Source organism: Carassius auratus, unplaced genomic scaffold, assembly GCF_003368295.1.
Source record: "Carassius auratus strain Wakin unplaced genomic scaffold, ASM336829v1 scaf_tig00016667, whole genome shotgun sequence".
Classification (NCBI taxonomy): domain Eukaryota; kingdom Metazoa; phylum Chordata; class Actinopteri; order Cypriniformes; family Cyprinidae; genus Carassius; species Carassius auratus.
This window is the reverse complement of record NW_020524700.1, coordinates 188,532-207,096: the sequence shown is the minus strand read 5'-3', so window position 1 is coordinate 207,096 and position 18,565 is coordinate 188,532. Positions and strand designations below refer to the sequence as shown.

General features: G+C 38.1%; 1 pseudogene; it reads left to right on the top strand.

Annotated features, from left to right (window-relative positions):
- The window catches only part of LOC113075287 (zinc finger protein 721-like), an 85,219-nt pseudogene that overhangs the window by 41,148 nt on the left and 25,506 nt on the right, over positions 1-18,565 (top strand).

Here is an 18,565-nt window from a genome sequence, read left to right as displayed (position 1 = left end):
CTGGCTTTTACCGGACACGTGGAAACAAAGTGCTTGGAGCTGGCACAGTAAATACAGAGACTATTCGAAATCCTCCTGTAGCGCTCCTTAGACGAGATACGCAGGCCAACCAGGTGCATCGGCTCAGCGTCCTGGGCCATGGGGGAACTGGAATTGGCAAGGAGCGAGGAGAAGAGAACGTCCTCAAGGCTGTGAGCTCGGCGCCGTTGGTCAAATCACCTCTCCACGCGAGTGGCTAGGTCGACAAGGTCGTCGAGCCGAGTGGGTATGTCACGGATGAGGACCTCATCCCTCACTTCAGGAGTCAGGCTCTCCAAGAAGCGGGCGACCATTGTGGGCTGGTTCCAGCCGCTGTAGGTTGCTAAGGTGCGAAACTCAATTGATAAGTCTGACCCGGAGCACTTGCCCTGTAGGAGTGTGGAAAGCAGACGAGAAGCCTCCTCACCATAGGCTTATCAGTCAAAGACTCGAATCATCTCCTCCTTGAAATGTGCAATCCATCTCCACCTCCAAGGTTAGCCGTTCCCCATTCACGAGCCCAACCGGAGAGCAGGGAGAGAACATAGGCAATCTTGGCTCTCTCTTTAGCATATGTGACAGGCTGTAGGGAAAACACCACTTCACAGTGGGTTAAGAAAGAACGACATTGCGTTGGCTCAGTAGATCGGAGGATTATTAATCCGCAGCTCTGGCGAAACTGAGGAGACATGAGAGGCAGGAGCCTGAAGGTGCAGACTGTGGACCTGGCAGGAGAGCTCGGAAATTTGCACGGCCAGCGTCTCGATGGCATGTCAGGCAGCCGAGATGTCCTCCTCATGCTTTCCAAGCAGGACACCCTGGTGTTCGACAGCCTTTTGGAAGGTGCTGCCACTCGCTGAGTCCATGGCTGGTCAGATTGTTCTGTGTTGCGGGAGAGAGGACTCAAAAGTGAAAGTGGCCATTTCAGTTCTTTATTTGAGACCGAGTCTGACCATAGGTGATCCAACTTAAGGTAAGGGCTCCTGGATTCATTCCATTCTTTCACAAATTCACAATCATTCCAAGAGCTCCATTAAATTTGTTAGGACGAGATTTGATGCACAAATTAAATATGGAAATTAAATTCACTGATTATTTGGTCATGTTCTCTTTCCTGTCTAGCTTACAGGTCTCTGTCAACCCATTGTCGGACTGGGAAGACAGCAAAGCAGAACCAGCCACAAATAAGCCCAGGTCTGACATACCACCAGCAGTGGAAACTCTGGTATACCCTGCATTATGGTCACATTATAAAGATGACACAGGATTTATAGACATGGAACCATATAAAGCAAAATTGAAAACTAATAAACCTGTCTATATTAAGCAATATCCTTTGTCTAAAGATAAGGAACTGGGCATAAAGCCATTGATTGAGAATTTTGTCCAGCAGGGTGTCCTCGTACTGATACACTCACCTTACAACATGCCAATTAACCCCATAGTTAAATCAGATGGCAAAACATGGCATTTAACTCAAGATTTAAGAGCTATAAATCAATTGATAACACCATTAGCTCCAATTGTGCCTGATGTACAGACTGTGATTAATTCTATTCCATGTACGCACAAATATTTCACAGTCATTGATTTGTGTGCAGCCTTTTTCTCTGTGCCTGTACATCCAGACACTCAGCCTCTACTAGCGTTCACCTTCCAAGGTCAACAATTTTCCTGGACACGCTTGGCACAGGGCTATGTGGACAGTCCCGCAGTTTTCTCAGCGGCAGTACAGAGGACACTGGCAAAGATGACTGATTTATCCTCTACAGTCTGCGTTCTTCAATACGCAGATGACATTTTGATAACAGGTGAAACACAAAGCGATTGTGAAAAAGCCTCTATCATTGTATGCAATGTGCTCGCTCAAGCAGGATTCAAGGCCTCCAAAGACAAGCTCCAATGGGTCCAATCCAAAGTGACCTATTTGGGACACATCATCATGCCAGGTCTGAGAGCGATTTCTACAGACAGGGTTCAGCTGATCAGGAAGATGAAGTCTCCACGAACTATACAACAGCTTCAAAGTTTCCTGGGACTGGTTAACTATTGCAGATCCTGGATACCTGACTGTGCAGTGCATGACAGGCACCTGATAAGCCTGATTGATCACAAAGCTCCACCAAGCACACTTTTGAACTGGACTGAGGAGGCAGAACTGAACTTCACTGCGTTGAAGCAGGCGATCACCAAGGCCCCAGCTCTGGGCCTACCAGACTACAGCAAAGACTTTCACTTGCATGTCCGTGAGACTGAGGGGGTGGCCATAGGTGTCCTACTGCAACAGCATGGTTCCGCATACAGACCATTAGCATACCTTTCTAAGAAATTGGACAACATAGTTACAGGTATGCCAGCATGCCGTGGCTGCAGCTGCCCTGGTTGTACAGATGGCTGAGAGAATGGTTTTGTCACACCCTTTGATATTGTATACTTCACATCAGGTAGGCGCAATTTTACACAATATGCAAACACAACACATGACAGCGCAACGGCGCTCAGGTTACGAGGCAACACTGCTGGCAACTAAAAATCTAACGATCCAACCTACAGCGTCCATTAACCCGGCACTGTTGGGTGTGTTAAGAATGGCTGACATTGTAGATAATGTCACAGAGCATGATTGCATAATTGAACTAACTTCCTCATGTTCTTCCAGGGCCGATATTTTGGATTTGCCCCTGGATGGGGGGGAACATCTATATGTTGATGGATCATGTTCAAAACCTGCTGATGGGGTCTACCTTTGTGGCTATGCTGTGGTGTCTGAGACTGGGGAAACAATTGAATCATTTGCTTTAGATTTTAACTCGGCTCAAGCTGCTGAATTAGTAGCATTAATAAGAGCATGTGAGCTGATGGAAGGAAAAAGAGTAACTATTTATACTGATTCCAAATATGCATGGGGAGTGGTACACCACTTTGCCAAAACTTGGGAAGCAAGAGATTTCGAAACTGCAGATGGGAAACCCATAGCACATTCAAACCTGATAGGACAGTTAACCAAAGCAGTACAGCCACCCACCAAAGTGGCCATAGTAAAGGTAAAAGGTCACGCAACAGGTGAGGAAGAACAGGCTGTGGGAAACAGAAGAGCTGATGAAGTTGCAAAAGAAGCAGCCAAAGCCCAGATAAAATCACCATTTAATATGGGTGACAAAACACAGGTAGCTATGACTATGCATGTGACTAATGTTCCTGACATTGACATTAAAATTTTGCAGAGTCAACCTACACAAGTTGATTTAGAGCACTGGAGTAAACATAACTGTGCTCCAGACAAAGATGGGCTCTTAAGAGATGAGAAAGGAAGAATAGCCTAACCAAAATTAGGTCTAATTGTCCTTATTAGACATTACCATGGACTGTCACATACAAGTTGTGCAAAAGTAGTACAAGTTATTAATCAATTGTATTGCATTGCAGATGTACACAAGACAGCAAAGCAGATTTTAGAATCGTGTCTCACGTGTGCACAGGTAAACCCGCACAAACCTATTAAACACGACGCATTACCGCATCCGGAAGCACCATTTCAACATGTACAAATTGATTTCACACACATGCCGCCAATAGGTAATTTGAAATATCTTTTGGTTATTGTGGATCGATTTTCAAAGTGGCCAGAAGCATTTCCATGTGCAAAGGAAGATGCTAAAACAGTGGTAAAGATTTTGACTAAAGAAATAATTCCTAGTATTGGGATACCTAACACTATTGAGAGTGATAATGGAACACCATTCGCATCAAAGGTAACACAGCTACTCGCTAAAGTATTATCGATTGATTGGCACCTGAACATACCTTACCATCCACAGTCTTCGTCCAATGTGGAAAGACTTAACCAAACAGTCAAACGAAGGCTCGCTAAGGCCTCTATTGATACAGGAAAGAAATGGGTAGAAATTCCACCACTAAGTTTTCACCATTTGAAATACTAATGGGTAGACCTTTCCCAACTACATGGGTTAAAGTTTGCTCAGGCTTTACTTCCTTAGGTGATCTGGAGGTGATCCAGGAGGACTACGTGACTTCCCTCATTGAGAAACTTAACTCCATATGTGCTGATGTTTCTTTGTGTCTTCCTCTTCCCTCAGAAAAGCCTACTCACCCCTTTGTTCCAGGACAGAGTGTGCTTATCAAAAGCCTGAAGCCAACGAAGGTGGGAGAACCCAGATATCTTGGACCAGCCACTGTGATCCTAGTAACCCGGACGGGAGTGCTGACAGATTATCAACCGCAGTGGATACACCCTTCACGCCTGAAGAATTACTCTACAGGAGAGCAGGCAAGCTCCAATTTTAAATAGAATCTCGAACGGGGATTCACCTTACTGTTTAACAGGGAGGAAAAGGCACTGGTTAAGCGGAGGAAGGAACTACCTCTTATAGTGAGGTGGGGGTTGTCCAAAGCAAGAAGATAGTTGGCCCATTGAGTCAAAACAGTGCTAACTCCTTAAACCACCCTGTTACCATTAAGGGCTAAATTCTATTGATGGACATACCACCGTTAGAGAGTTTTACTCTGCGTACACTAGCTGAAGCAGCTGCTGATTTCAACAAAGAATTTGTATGCTTAGCAGAGGCTGCATTAGAAGCAAATCCTAACATAGAAAACCTAATCTTGCAGAGGTTATTTCCAAACAGAACTACCTTTTGGTTGTTCACTCGAAAATACGGAACCCTTAAAGCATACAGAAGTGAAATGTATTGGGACCCTGAGAATGAAATGATCTAATGTTTATCTTTGAGTTTTTAAGAGAGTGGACATTAGTGCAGGGAGAAACGTGGTATGAAATAGCATTCAAAGCATTTGAGAGTTTAGATTTACCTGTCAGAGACATAATTCGTGGCACAGTTACTAAAATATATGCACACCCACCAGAAAATGCAGTAGATGCATGGGAATTGTTACGTACTGGAATAGCCAGAAGACCTCCTAACACTGCTTTAGTAGCTATATTTTGTCCAAGACAGGCACATCAGGACGGAGGATTAGTCATCTATAAAATAGATAACAACACATAATGCTAGTTGAGGCTCATTACAAATTCTTATGCAAAGAAGAATAGAAAGAAGACCTAAACCGTGGCACCCATTCCGATTTCCAGGAAACAGGGATATTATTATGCATGGTCTAAAACGGGAACAGATGCTTATCAGGAAGTTCAGATTAATGTTGTAATGCCTGAACAAGACAGAGATGTTGAAAGAGTAATTTCTGTGCTGCCTCCAAATCTGATTGATCTCCCACAGGAGACATCCACTGAAGACATAGAATTCATTATGAGTTCTGACTTAAGCAATAATGTTAAGGAAGTGAGGACAGCTAAGGCTAGATGTGAAGGAAATTATGCATGTGCATTGGCTTTGTTACAAAGAGGAGTTTTGAAGGAAGAGATAGATGGAGAATGTTGGATTTGTGTGCAACTCCACTCAGCGTGGAAAACACACCCTGTAACATTAGATATGGTATGTCTTGAAAGAAACAGATGTGATGTACCGCGCCAGATGTCTATAATTCTACAGATGACAAATAATCTAAGAACAAACAGAGCATTGTTGTTTTCGCTACAAGAGTATAATTGTTCCTATAAACTACCTTTTAAAGGACGGCCTTTCATGTACAAGCACATCTCACAGATTTGTGTATTTGTTCAAACAAAGGAAAACATTATGTAGGAATGTCAGATTGTAAGAATGCAATAACTCTGATTCAAAATGCTGGAAATCGGCCTAATTCTACTGTTAAGTATGGTAACCAGACTGTTGAGAATTTTCACTGTCCATTTTCTTATCTTGATAGCTCCCACGGTATGATTTGGACCTGTGGGGGAATGGCTTATTACCATTTGGATGAAGGAGAATGGCGTGGATGTTGTTATCCAGCTATACTCTCCACAGGAACTACCGGGTTGACACATAAAGACCTTGATACCTGTGAAAGTCAGGCACCATCACACAGACAGAAAAGAGATGTACATAGTATGCCTGATCGATACAATGGATACAAAACAGCTACGCCCTGGACAACCCCATGGGAAAATGTGGGATGGTCCATAGCTAGTTTCTTTCCAGGGGTAGGAACCTCCATTGCTTTAAACAAAATAAATGGTTTAGCTTGGCAAGTCTTGTCATTGGAAAATGATACTACTCATGCATTAAATTTGATAACAGAGGAAATGAAAAAGATGAGAGAAGCAGTAGTTCAAAACACACTTGTTCTCGACCTTTTAACATCAGAGCAGGGAGGAGTTTGTAAAATGATGGGAGTATCTTGCTGTTTTTACATTCCAGATAACTCTGACAACATCTCCAATATTGTGGACCAGATGAGAGAATCCATCCTAGAGCCAAAGATAGATGATTCTTGGCTGAACTGACTCAGCGGGCTTTGGGGAGGATGGGGAACTTGGATTCTACACACTGTTGTACCAGTTGTTATATTCATAGTTATTCTTCTGCTAATAGCACCCTGTATTATGCAATTTATTAGTACTTCTATAATGCGTTCTGTTACAGTGCTCACTACGGGAAATACCTACCAAGCAATGCTGCATGTATCCAAACCAGTACCAACCTTTGTTAGGGCTCCAGAGCAGTTGGAGATGAACGTGATTGAAGCTGAGGATTTTCCAACAGATGCTGATAGCTCTACTGGAGATGATTATGTGCACACTTATGAGCTAGAGCCTGAAAACTGATTCTGATATATGTGTGTAATCCTGATTAAGAGTTATACTAACCATTTTTTATTCCTATTCTGAAAATTGTAAAACAGAAATGAATACTAACTGAAGATATATATCACATTTGATTACTGTGTATGCAAGTATATTCAAGAAACATAAGATATGCCCAAGATTGTTCACAGTTGTGTAAGACATGTCTTCGACTGTCTTGAAGTGGCCATTGTGAGATGTGACATTTCTTTTTATAATAAACAAAATGTAAAGGCATGTGTTGTCCGTTTCTGTCATTATGTGGCAAAAAAATTAAATTGCAATTTAAATGTTAATCATATAAATATTGATTTTGAGCACACCTTTAACATTTTATTTCCAAAAGTACATATTTCTTTCACGGTTTATCTTTTTTGTGTTAGATATGTTTTGCAATGAGGCCACTTTATGATGTGAATTTATTTATTTATTTATTTATTTTTAAATTTATGTGTTTTGTTAGAATTCCATTAAACAAATGTATTTATTGTTAAGATGCCTAAGAACAGGGTTTCCTAAAAGTGGATCACGAGGAAATTGGGGGTTATTGAGTTAATAAAAAAACTATTAATTAATTAAACTATAATTAAATCATATAATTTAAATATTTTAAAGAAAATCTAAGTTTGAAAGGTCTAATTCAGTAGTGTGTATGAGTGCAGCTTTGCTTTGATTACAGTGATTACTGACAAAACAGCTCTATTTCTGCTGTTCCATAAGCGCCACCTGCTGTCAGACAGTGGATTTACAATTTCAACAAAATTTGCAGCAAACGAGCCCCGTGTAAAAGCCCCCGTAGTTAACAGCTGGTTTTCTTTACTAATGCTCATTCATTACTTAATTAATCACTTAATTATCCCATTAACTTTAACTCAGCTCCAGTGTTACTTTAACACTCTGTAGACTGGGACAATATGAACTCTGCTTTACTATTTTGCAGTATTTATATTATGTACAGGTGCTGGACATATATTTAGAATAACATCAAAAAGTTTATTTCACTAATTTCATTCAAAAAGTGAAACTTGTTTATTATATTCATTCATTACACGCAAACTAATGTATTTCAAATGTTTATTTATTTTAATTTTGTTGTTTATAATTGACAACTAAGGAAAATCCCAAATTCAGTATCTCAGAAAATTAGAATATTGGGAAAAGTTTCAATATTGAAGACACCTGGTGCCACACTCTAATCAGTTAATTAACTCAAAACACCTGCATAGCCTTTAAATGGTCTCTCAGTCTAGTTCTGTAGGCTACACAATCATGGGGAAGACTGCTGACTTGACAGTTGTCCAAAAGATGACCATTAACACCTTGCACAAGAAGGACAAGACACAAAAGGTCATTGCAAAAGAGGCTGGATGTTCACAGAGCTCTGTGTCCAAACACATTAATAGAGAGGTGAAGGGAAGGAAAAGATGTGGTAGAAAAAAAATGTACAAGCAATAGCGATAACCGCACCCTGGAGAGGATTGTGAAACAAAACCCATTCAAAAATGTGGGGGAGATTCACAAAGAGTGGACTACAGCTGGAGTCAGTGCTTCAAGAAACACTACACACAGATGTATGCAAGACATGGGTTTCAGCTGTCGCATTCCTTGTGTCAAGCCACTCTTGAACAACAGACAGCGTCAGAAGCGTCTCGCTTCAAAAAGGACTGGACTGCTGCTGAGTGGTCCAAAGTTATCTCTGGTCCAGTAGTGGTCCAAAGTGTTCTCTGATGAAAGTAAATTTCGCATTTCTTTTGGATATCAGGGTCAGGGTCAGAGTCTGGAGGAAGAGAGGAGAGGGTTTTAGATCACTTCATGATTCATGATGTTGACCAACTTCATGGAGATGCAGTTTTCATTTTCCAACAGAACTTGGCACCTGCACACAGTGCCAAAGCTTAAGCTGTTCTTAATTGGCCAGCAAACTCGTCTGACCTTAACCCCATAGAAAAATGGGGTATTGTGAAGAGGAAGATGCGATATGCCAGACCCAAGAACGCAGAAGAGCTGAAGGCCACTATCAGAGCAACCTGGGCTCTCATAACACCTGAGCAGTACCACAGACTCATCGACTTCATTCCACTCCGCATTGCTGAAGTGATATATATATTTTAACTGTTTTAACTGTTATAGTCCCTTAAACGTTTGACTTCAACTGTATATTTTCAGATTGTTTAATTGCAGTTACATCCTAAAACAGACTCAGATCCTCAGTGAATCAATGAGTCATATCACATTTGCAAAAGCACAGTCAACATTACTAGTTTATAATTACAAAAAAAAAACTTACCTCCTTCTTGTCTTTGACCTTCATTAGTTATGTTCTGATTAAACCGTGTTGTAAATAAAATACAAAAAAGTATTTTAATCTTTTCACATTCTTTCTTGCCTGCCTCAGTCACACTAATGGTCCATTGTGGGAGGCCCTTTGTCTCTCAGGTGTGAATCATGAAATATTCATGGCCATTGTCCCTCCTTTGGATACAGCCTTTCTAACATAAATCATGTCTTACAAAATTTAAATTTGTCTGTTGTCTTCTTTGACTGAGTGAACAGGGTGATTTTCACATCATTTTGTAGCAAAAACCCTAGTCTACCACTTTCAGTTCTCAAAAGTCTTGTGAACAATTGTTCTGTATGTGTTTTATAGCCTTATTTCAATGACACTAACCATCAATAAACTTTTCTTTTTTTTTTTTCAAAAGCACAAACTTGATTTACACTGAATACACTCTTTAACCATTAAGATGTTTCTAAGAAAAGCACCAATGTCAAGCCATGTCTAAACTTCTCCAGACCTCAGAAGGTTAAAGTGTTTTATACTGTCTGGTTATTAGCTAGCAGCTCAAAATTAAAAATAGTTTAAGTTTCATAAATTGTTGTGTGCTGGGTTTTTTGCGGGTTAAAGAACTAGTTGTGTGTTAATAATAGTTATAATAGATCTGTAACCATTAGTCAGAAGTGTATGCATTTAACAATTCACAATGTTGTATACATTGTGTAGTCACTTGTATGCAGTTATGACTTTTTTTTATTCACATTATGTGCAGGGCCGTTTGAAGGAATTTGGGGGCCCCAAGCAAAATGGACATAGAGGCCCCCCGACCCCCGCACGCACGCAAAGCCTACAGGAACCAAAGCATAGCCATACAGTTTAAGTTCACCCACACTTTAAATAAATAAAAAAGGTTTACAGTGCAAATACTGCTTGAAAAGAATAGTTTGGTGGGAATTCAATAGTTATTTGCACTGTTTTTGTTTTCTAATAATATGACAGCACACACTTGTTAGTTTAAACTCTGGGCTGTGCAGGATATCAGCTATAATTATAGAGCTTGTGGTACCTTGTGCTATATAGAGGAAACATCAGCACTGAGAAGTGATTCATCTGTTGATGTTGAGGATGAAGTTGATGGTGTAGCTGGGAAAATAATTGAAAAACAAAATTCTGAAATTACCTGTGAAGTACGTTTTACCATTTCACTGTTAGCATATTGTCAGGGGTCACTATTAACTGCTCAGGGGTGCATTTCCCAAAACCATAGTGGATAAGTTAGATGGTAGACACTTTGTAATAACAATCATTAATAGATGGTAAATTGCTAGTTAATTAATCTTTAATCTTTGTCATTTAACTGTTAACAAACTGTATTTTTACTTATTATAAAGTTTACCAAAAAATTTAAGATATGTTAACATTTCCATATTTTGATATTAGAAGAGAAGGGATGTAGGCAGCTGCTTTCACTACCAATGCTTAAAAACATCCCAAGCTAATGTTTGATGCACAGAATTTATTGTGTGGTTTTCCTAACCCCCATTTGGTAAATAGATTATCACGGTGGAATAGTATAGCATGCTATTTACTATGCCACTTTCATCTAGGGCTGTAGCTATCATATTTGTTAGTAATCGAGTATTTTTTATTTTTATTTTTTTATTTTTAAATGCATAGAATGCAATGCATACATCAAAAATAAACATTTAATTATTATCCATTGTTTCTCTGTACTTGTACTGTGAACAATGACAATAAAGTTGACATGAATTAAGTGCATTTAAGTGCCATTCAGTTGGGGTTTTAAATAAAGCATTTTCTGAGATGCACATTAAACATTAAACACAAAACATTAATTTAATTTATATTTTAATTATTGAAAATTAAGCAAACTTAGCTTTTTGGTAAACAATGGGGATTTACTATTAAAAATAAAACATGGAAGAAATTTAGTGTGATTAAACCTTAAAAAAACAAAGGTTTTTTTTTTTTTTTAGTAGTAGGCTATGTACATTCTGCTGAACAATAGTAATACATCTCTGGCAAATACTTGTCCAAAACAGGACTTTTATTTAGATGGGTTGACGTAACGTTACCTTTACAGTTCTGTGTTTGTGACGTGACGCTAGTTTTACTCAAATCAAACAGTCAAATGCTCATGAAGTGCCTGTCAGAGCAGTTCTGGTAATGTTGTTCATGTGTTCTCGTCTTATTTAGTGAGACAGCAGACGCTGAAATTACCGTGAGCCTCACGTGCGCTTCAGTTTGTTAATAAAGGAAGTCGTGCTTCTGCTCCATAACAGAGACACGCAGAACATGCAGGATTCATATTTAAATAAACTGTTCTGGCTTAATATTTACAGATATTAATCCATCACGTGAGATCATGTGGTTGGCTGGCTGCTTTCAGCGACTACTGAGAGGGGCCCCCTTGAGGGGGATCCCGATAACAGTGTCATTACACTTTACTGCATTGACGATCAAAGGGGCGCTCACACAGTGTTGTTGCATTTTATTTTTAACCAGTCGTTGTCTTGGGGCCCCGGGCCAGCTCAGGGCCCCAAGCAATTGCTTGGTTTGCCTGCCTTGTTGCGACAGGCCTGATTATGTGCATAATTTGAACAATTTAATTGTTTTTAAAGGCTGAATAATTCCAAATGAACCAATTTTGAAAAATAGCACAGTAAAAATATTATTTATAAGTAGCGCATCAGTTTTAAGTGGTATAACACTTGCTCTTGTATTAGTTTTTCTGAAAAATCCTGTCATACATGCACAAACTGATAGTCACCACTTATAAGCTACTATTAAATATTGTAGAAACGTAATTTTCTGTAAAGTTGCTTTGTAATGATTTGTATTGTAATTGTAATTGTATTATAATTGTATTGCTATACAAATAAACTTGAATTGAACTTGCATTTGTGGTAATAAATAGTGATCTCAGCAGAGAGATGGTGAGTCTGGGATTTTAAATGCAGATTGTGTGAATGAACACATGTGTGAGTGCAGTGTTACTGAATTAATGTTTTACATTTATGTGCAGTGATCTTTGCGTCTTTGCTGTTATACAATGATTAACAAAGAGACAACACTTAGGCTATGGTCTCTTGAAAGACTGAAGTTGGAGGTCAAGTTGTATATTAGTGTAAAACACAAACTCAGTAACTGATTTATTGTTGATTTTCTAGAACTGCTTCAACCACACACACAAACATCCAGTAAAGCCCCTCCCACAACTATCACACCTTCCATGAAGCCCCTCCCACAACTATCACACCTTCAGTAAAGCCCCTCCCACAACAGGCTCAAGTTCAGTGAAGCTCCTCCCCCAACAATCACACCTTCCATGAAGCCCCTCCCACAACTAGCACACCTTCGGTGAAGCTCCTCCCACTGCAGTTCATCACTAAATGTCTGAATATTCCCATCAGTCTACAAGTGAAGATGGGCATCAAAGCATCAGGAAGAAGTGAAATCTGCAGAGACAGAGTTTATAGAAGAACAGAGAGAACATGAGAGATTCAGAACCCTGCAGAATGAAACACACTGAAGAACAAACAGGTTGGTGTTAATTCTTGATTCTTCAGTGATGATGAACATTAAGGTTATAAAGCTTCAAGCAGTTTTAGATTTGATGTAGAAGGAAAAATATGAAAGTTGTGCAATGATTTAGCTGAAGCAGCAAATGACAAAGGTACTTTTTATAAAGTGGGTACTTTTTTATTTATTTATTTTTCAATATAATTTAAGTAAGATAAATGTGTAGTTGATCAAGCCTATTTCTTGTCACCACAGACACACATCACTAAATTGTGCCTCTATTATTTAAAACTGTTTAATAATTTTGAATACATATAATAACAAAACAGCAGGGTTCACTTTCATGTACTTTATATTCAAATTTTTTCTTTCTTTTACATTTCTCAGTTTAAAAAAAAAAACAATTTACAGATTTTTTTTTTTTTTTTACTTCAATTTCAGAGTTGATTTAAGAAACGAGGAGAATGAAGAACTGAAAGAACAGGAGGAGAAACATCATGTCAGACCTGGGGAAAAAACATTGAGTCGCTCTCAAACCAAACAGAAAGATTTAAAGAAGAGAAGAGACAATAAATATTTCACCTGCACTCAGTGTGGAATGAGTTGCACAAAAAAAACATAGTCTTGAGATGCACATGAGGATCCACACTGGAGAGAAACCTTACACATGTGATCAATGTGAGAAGAGTTTCACAGCATCATCAAACCTTAAGAGACACATGATCATCCACACTGGAGAGAAACTTTATGAATGTGATCAGTGTGGAAAAACATTTTCGAGGGCTTCAAACCTAAAGAAGCACATGACAGTTCATACAAAAGAGGAACCACATTCATGTTCTTTGTGTGGAAAGAGTTTTTCAAATCTGCAGAGTTTAAAACTTCATCAGAAGATACACACTGGTGTGGGAGATCATATGTGCTTTGAGTGTGAGAAGACTTTTATTACATCTCAACAATTGAAAATGCACCAGAGGATCCACACTGCGACAAGAGATTAAGACTGTTCGCACATCTGAAATCACACGAGAGGATCCACACTGGAGAGAAACCGTACACTGCACTGTATGTGGGAAAAGTTTCAGTGTTTCATATTCTCTACTCATGCATAATAAAAAGATTCACAGTCAGTAGATCATCTTCAGATCCAGCACTCATCCACACCACTAGGATACACTGTTTATATGTGTATTTAGCTTTGATTTGAAAGAAAACAGCATGTCCTTGTGGCACGGCTGATACAGAAGAGCATATGCTGATATGGCGAGAGACAGAGGAGACCTTTGACAAAATGCTAAATGTATAAGTAGATGTTCTTACATTTATGATGTATTTAGAAAATCCATCAATATATTGTAGCATTGCAGCTGATCCTCCTTTGCTTCTCTTGTAAGTAGGGATGTAGACCAGAACCAGATATAATCTATTTAAAAAAAAAAACATTTTATTTAATAAAATTAACATTTTTAAATGGTATCTTGTGAATTGTGTTTCACTAAGCATTTCTATATAGTATTATATCTTACGTATTACATCTTTGCAATTCAAGTTAGTTTTCACTTTTACTAATTTGTTGTATTTGCTTTGAGTATAACTTATCATTGAGTAAACATCACCTTTTTATTAATACCTTATCTGTATAATCTTTATCAACCACTTTTATTTTCTGCTGGCTGTATTTGCATCAAAACTTTTTGACATTTTTTATAATTCTATATCTAAAAGCCATTACGTGATGATGGCGATGACATCCCTTGCGCGCACTCACACCAGCCAGTGTTGAGTCTATACTCAAAGTTGTTTTGGACTCAACTGTGCAGTAAACGTCATGTATAATTACATGTGTGAATCCCCTTGAATAAACAAAACTAAGTTGTTGTGCTTAATAAAAACAGTTCACAACATTACTTGGTTAACACCCCTTTTTCAAGTTGCTAAATAATATATTCATAAATGCAGATTTCTGAAAACCCCTTCATCCTTTCCTCACTTTTCTAATAAACTTAAATTTTTTGCTTCTTTCTTGGTGCCCTTTCAAACTAAAAAGCTATTTCATTTTCCAGTTTATTCAGTGAGCTAAGTGCCCTATAACTCCTTGCTATACCCCTTCTAAGAATCTATAAATGCTTTTTATCATTATTTCTATTTTATTTTAATCAATTAATTAATTGGACAATCTGATTTATTTCAAAGGAATTTCACTTTGTCCTTTAGGATTTTATTTGATGGGTAAAATCTTATTGAACATTCTGATTTATTTAATGGGATTACATTTTTTCATGTAGGATCTTTTATTGATTTGTATCATATTGGATGTTGTGATTTTTAAATGGAAATGCACTGTGTGCTGTAAGATCTTATTTGATTCTGTTAATTACTTATTTTTTAAGTGTAACTTAACTTTTTTAGAGCAACACTTTGTGTGTACTTGTATTTCATAAAAATGCAGCCTGCATGAATATACACAAATATAAAAACTGAAATTCATAATAAAGAAAGGCAAATATAACAAATATGATATTTCATAATGTACGATTAAGTTAAAATGTACTATATGTGACAAATAATTAATAGAAACACAAACATCTATAATGGTATTGTCCTGACACTTCCTCTTTAAGAAATCCAAATGTAGTGCGCATGGAACTGTAGCACACATACTTCGAACAGTAACGGTCAAAGAGTAGAAGAAGCTGAGGAATCGAGTGATTAATGCTGTTTAACTTGTTAAACTTTTATTTAAAGATGCCTAAAAGGAAGAAATAGCAATACTTATCTGAGCTGTATCCTAAATGAACAACTTTGGGTGAACGATATCTGTTGGTGAGTTGTTGTTTTACTGTATCTGCTGATTAGTACAGGAGTGTAATATGACATATCAAAAGTTAAATTGTTTAACAACGGATTTTAATGAAATATTAATTTATGCTGTTTCTAACTAAATTTAATTGTATAAAACACTGGAGTAGTGAGTACAGAATGCCATTTCTGACACCATTTTGAGCTGTTTTGAATAGCGTTGTGCCTTACGGTTTCAAGTAGCCCAGAGTGCAGTCTGGACGATGGGGCGGGGCGACACGTTGGGGCGGAACGACACGTGTCGCCCCGCCCACCTCAGCGTTTATTGGTTTATGATTAAGATGAGCTTATTGGTGTACAGATGAGTGACGATTTTACAGCTTATTGGTATAGAGAATTATGACGCTGTTAGCAGGATTGGAATGCGGAAGTAGACACTCGGATGAATAAACTTTTAATATAAATTAAAAAGTGAATATAAATGTTGTGTTTTTGCATTTATTGTTGCATTTCCACAACAATAAATAACTCTTCCACAGAGTTTTGGATTACAACTAACACAATAGAAATAAATGGTCTACTCCCTCAGTGGCTGTAGACGCTACCTCGGCATTACTCGCTGGTTTGAAAATGACACGGCAATATTATGCGAAATATGGTTATGTAGACAGTCATGGAGTACCTTGATTTATATATTCAAATTATATATAAATATATATATATATATATATATATATATATATATACACACATATATATATATATATATATATATATATATATATATATATATATACACACACATATATATGTGTGTGTGTGTGTGTGTGTGTGTGTGTGTGTAACAAATTTTCACCAGACTCTGAACGTAACCAATAATATTCTGAACATTCCCTTAGCCCCTACGAAAATTTACCATGGTTCTCCTACAATAACTATAGTTAAACTATGGTGTAACAATAATTATTCAAATTGAACGTACCATGGATAAATAAATGATCGAACATCGTATTTCATATTATAAGATATTTACACAACCACTTTTACTCACCTCATGCAATCAACGTGGAATACCGTTATTACTAGTGATGGCCGATTCGTGAACGAATCGTTCAATTTAACTGGTTCTTCTTAGTGAACCGGTTGAACCAGTTCACCAAATCGAACTGAATCGTTTGAAACGGTTCACGTCTCCAATAAGCATAAATCCACAAATTACTTAAGCTGTTAACTTTTTTAACGTGACTGACACTCCCTCTGAGTCAGAATAAACCTATATCCCAGGGTAATCCATTTACTCAAACAGTACACTGACTGAACCGCTGTGAAGACCGAACTGAAGATGAACACAGAGCCGAGCCAGATAATGAACAAACACGCCCACTGCTGGAGCAGTTCTCGTTCTCGAGTCAAGAACCGGTTGCTTCGGTTTTCGGATCACCAGTACACTCAACCGAGAATCGTTTCTGTCGGACGCGTCCGATTTGAGAACCGATGAGCTGATTCTCGTTCTCGAGTCAAGAACCGGTTGCTTCGGTTTTTAGGATCACCAGTACACTCAATCGAGAATCATTTCTGTCGGACACGTCCGAATTGAGAACCGATGAACTGATGATACTGCGCATGCGTGTAATTTTGTAAGTATTTTGTTAAACATCGGAAAGTGTGATAAAATAACTATATTTTATTTTGATTTTTTTTATTATTATTTTTTTTAGATTAATGTTTCCAGTATGTATATTGTATATAATGTATAGGCCAAATGGGTTTTCAGGGAAGTTGGACAATAATTAAGACTCTAAAGACTCTTATGTTTAATAGGAATAAGGGATGATTTATGAGATATCTGTACTGTATTTATAGTTAATGATGACACATTCACAAATTGAGTTTGTAGTAAACAGAACATGAACACGAGTAGAGCAGATGAAACTGAACTGCAGCATGTGCCGGTTAGAGCGATTCTCGTTCTCGAGTCAAGAACCGGTTGCATCGGTTTTCGGATCATCAGGACACTCAACCGAGAATCGTCCGAATTGAGAACCCGATGAACTGATGATACTGCGCATGCGCGATTCAGCGTGAAGCCAACTGACTCACAGCATGTCTGAATCGAAGAGATTCTTATGGTGATTGATTCTGATTCTGATTCGGGTATTTCGAGGGCTTGGATGAAGGGCCATCTGGCGAAACGTAAGTTCATTTAATAACAAATACATCGCAATGGATTATGTTTAGTAAGTGGATCATGGTTTCTGCGCTGATGACACCTAATTTATCTACTTTATATCTTCAAGACTTAAATCCTCATATGCACATCATTGCTGTTACTGTATTTAGGTGTTGTTGCAAAACTCAAATGTAAACTTTTCATGATTATGAGGTTTTAACTGACTAAAGTTATGATTACTGACTTTATACATTTGAATGTTTGATAGACGTGACACCATTACGTCATCACCAATGACGTCATTACGTCGAGCGTGAAAGAACCGATGAACCGGTTTTTTCAACAGGTTTATTGAATCGAACCGTCCGAAAGAACCGGTTCGCGGAAAAGAATCGAACTTCCCATCACTAGTTATTACTCTGCTGCTGCAGTTGCCACCGTTCTGTTTCTTTCAACGCAAACTGCCCCCTGCTGGCTCGGAGCAAAATGTCAAAGGCGGGGAAAACAAATATGGGCGGGACGAAACGTGTTGCTCCGCCTCGAAGTGTCGTCCCGCCCCATCGTTCAGACTGCACTCTGGGGTTACTCTACGGTTTTGTAACGGTTTTGTAACTTTCGCATAGATAAGCCAGCTCGTAAACTTCCAGTAAAGCTGATTTAATGTTGTGGCTTATATAGGCACAGAAACCTCTCCTGCCTAGTTCTTGTCAGAAATTTAAAAAAATGCTACATGATAAATAATGGTAGCATAACAATGATAGATGATGCCATTAACATACAGTTTTATGTTATTTAAGAACATATAATTTTATATGCCAAGCCTGGTAATCATAAAAACATTAAAATGCCAACAATTAAACACTATAGTAACTTTTTAGGCCAGTGGTTTTCAAACTTTATACCATGTACCAACTCGGAAAATATTTGACTTTCCAAGTATCACTATACTAGCATTAAAATTCAGCACGGTAGGCCTAACTATTAAAAACCAGGCAGTTTTATCCCTAATAAGAATATTTATTATTGTCAGCCACTTTAA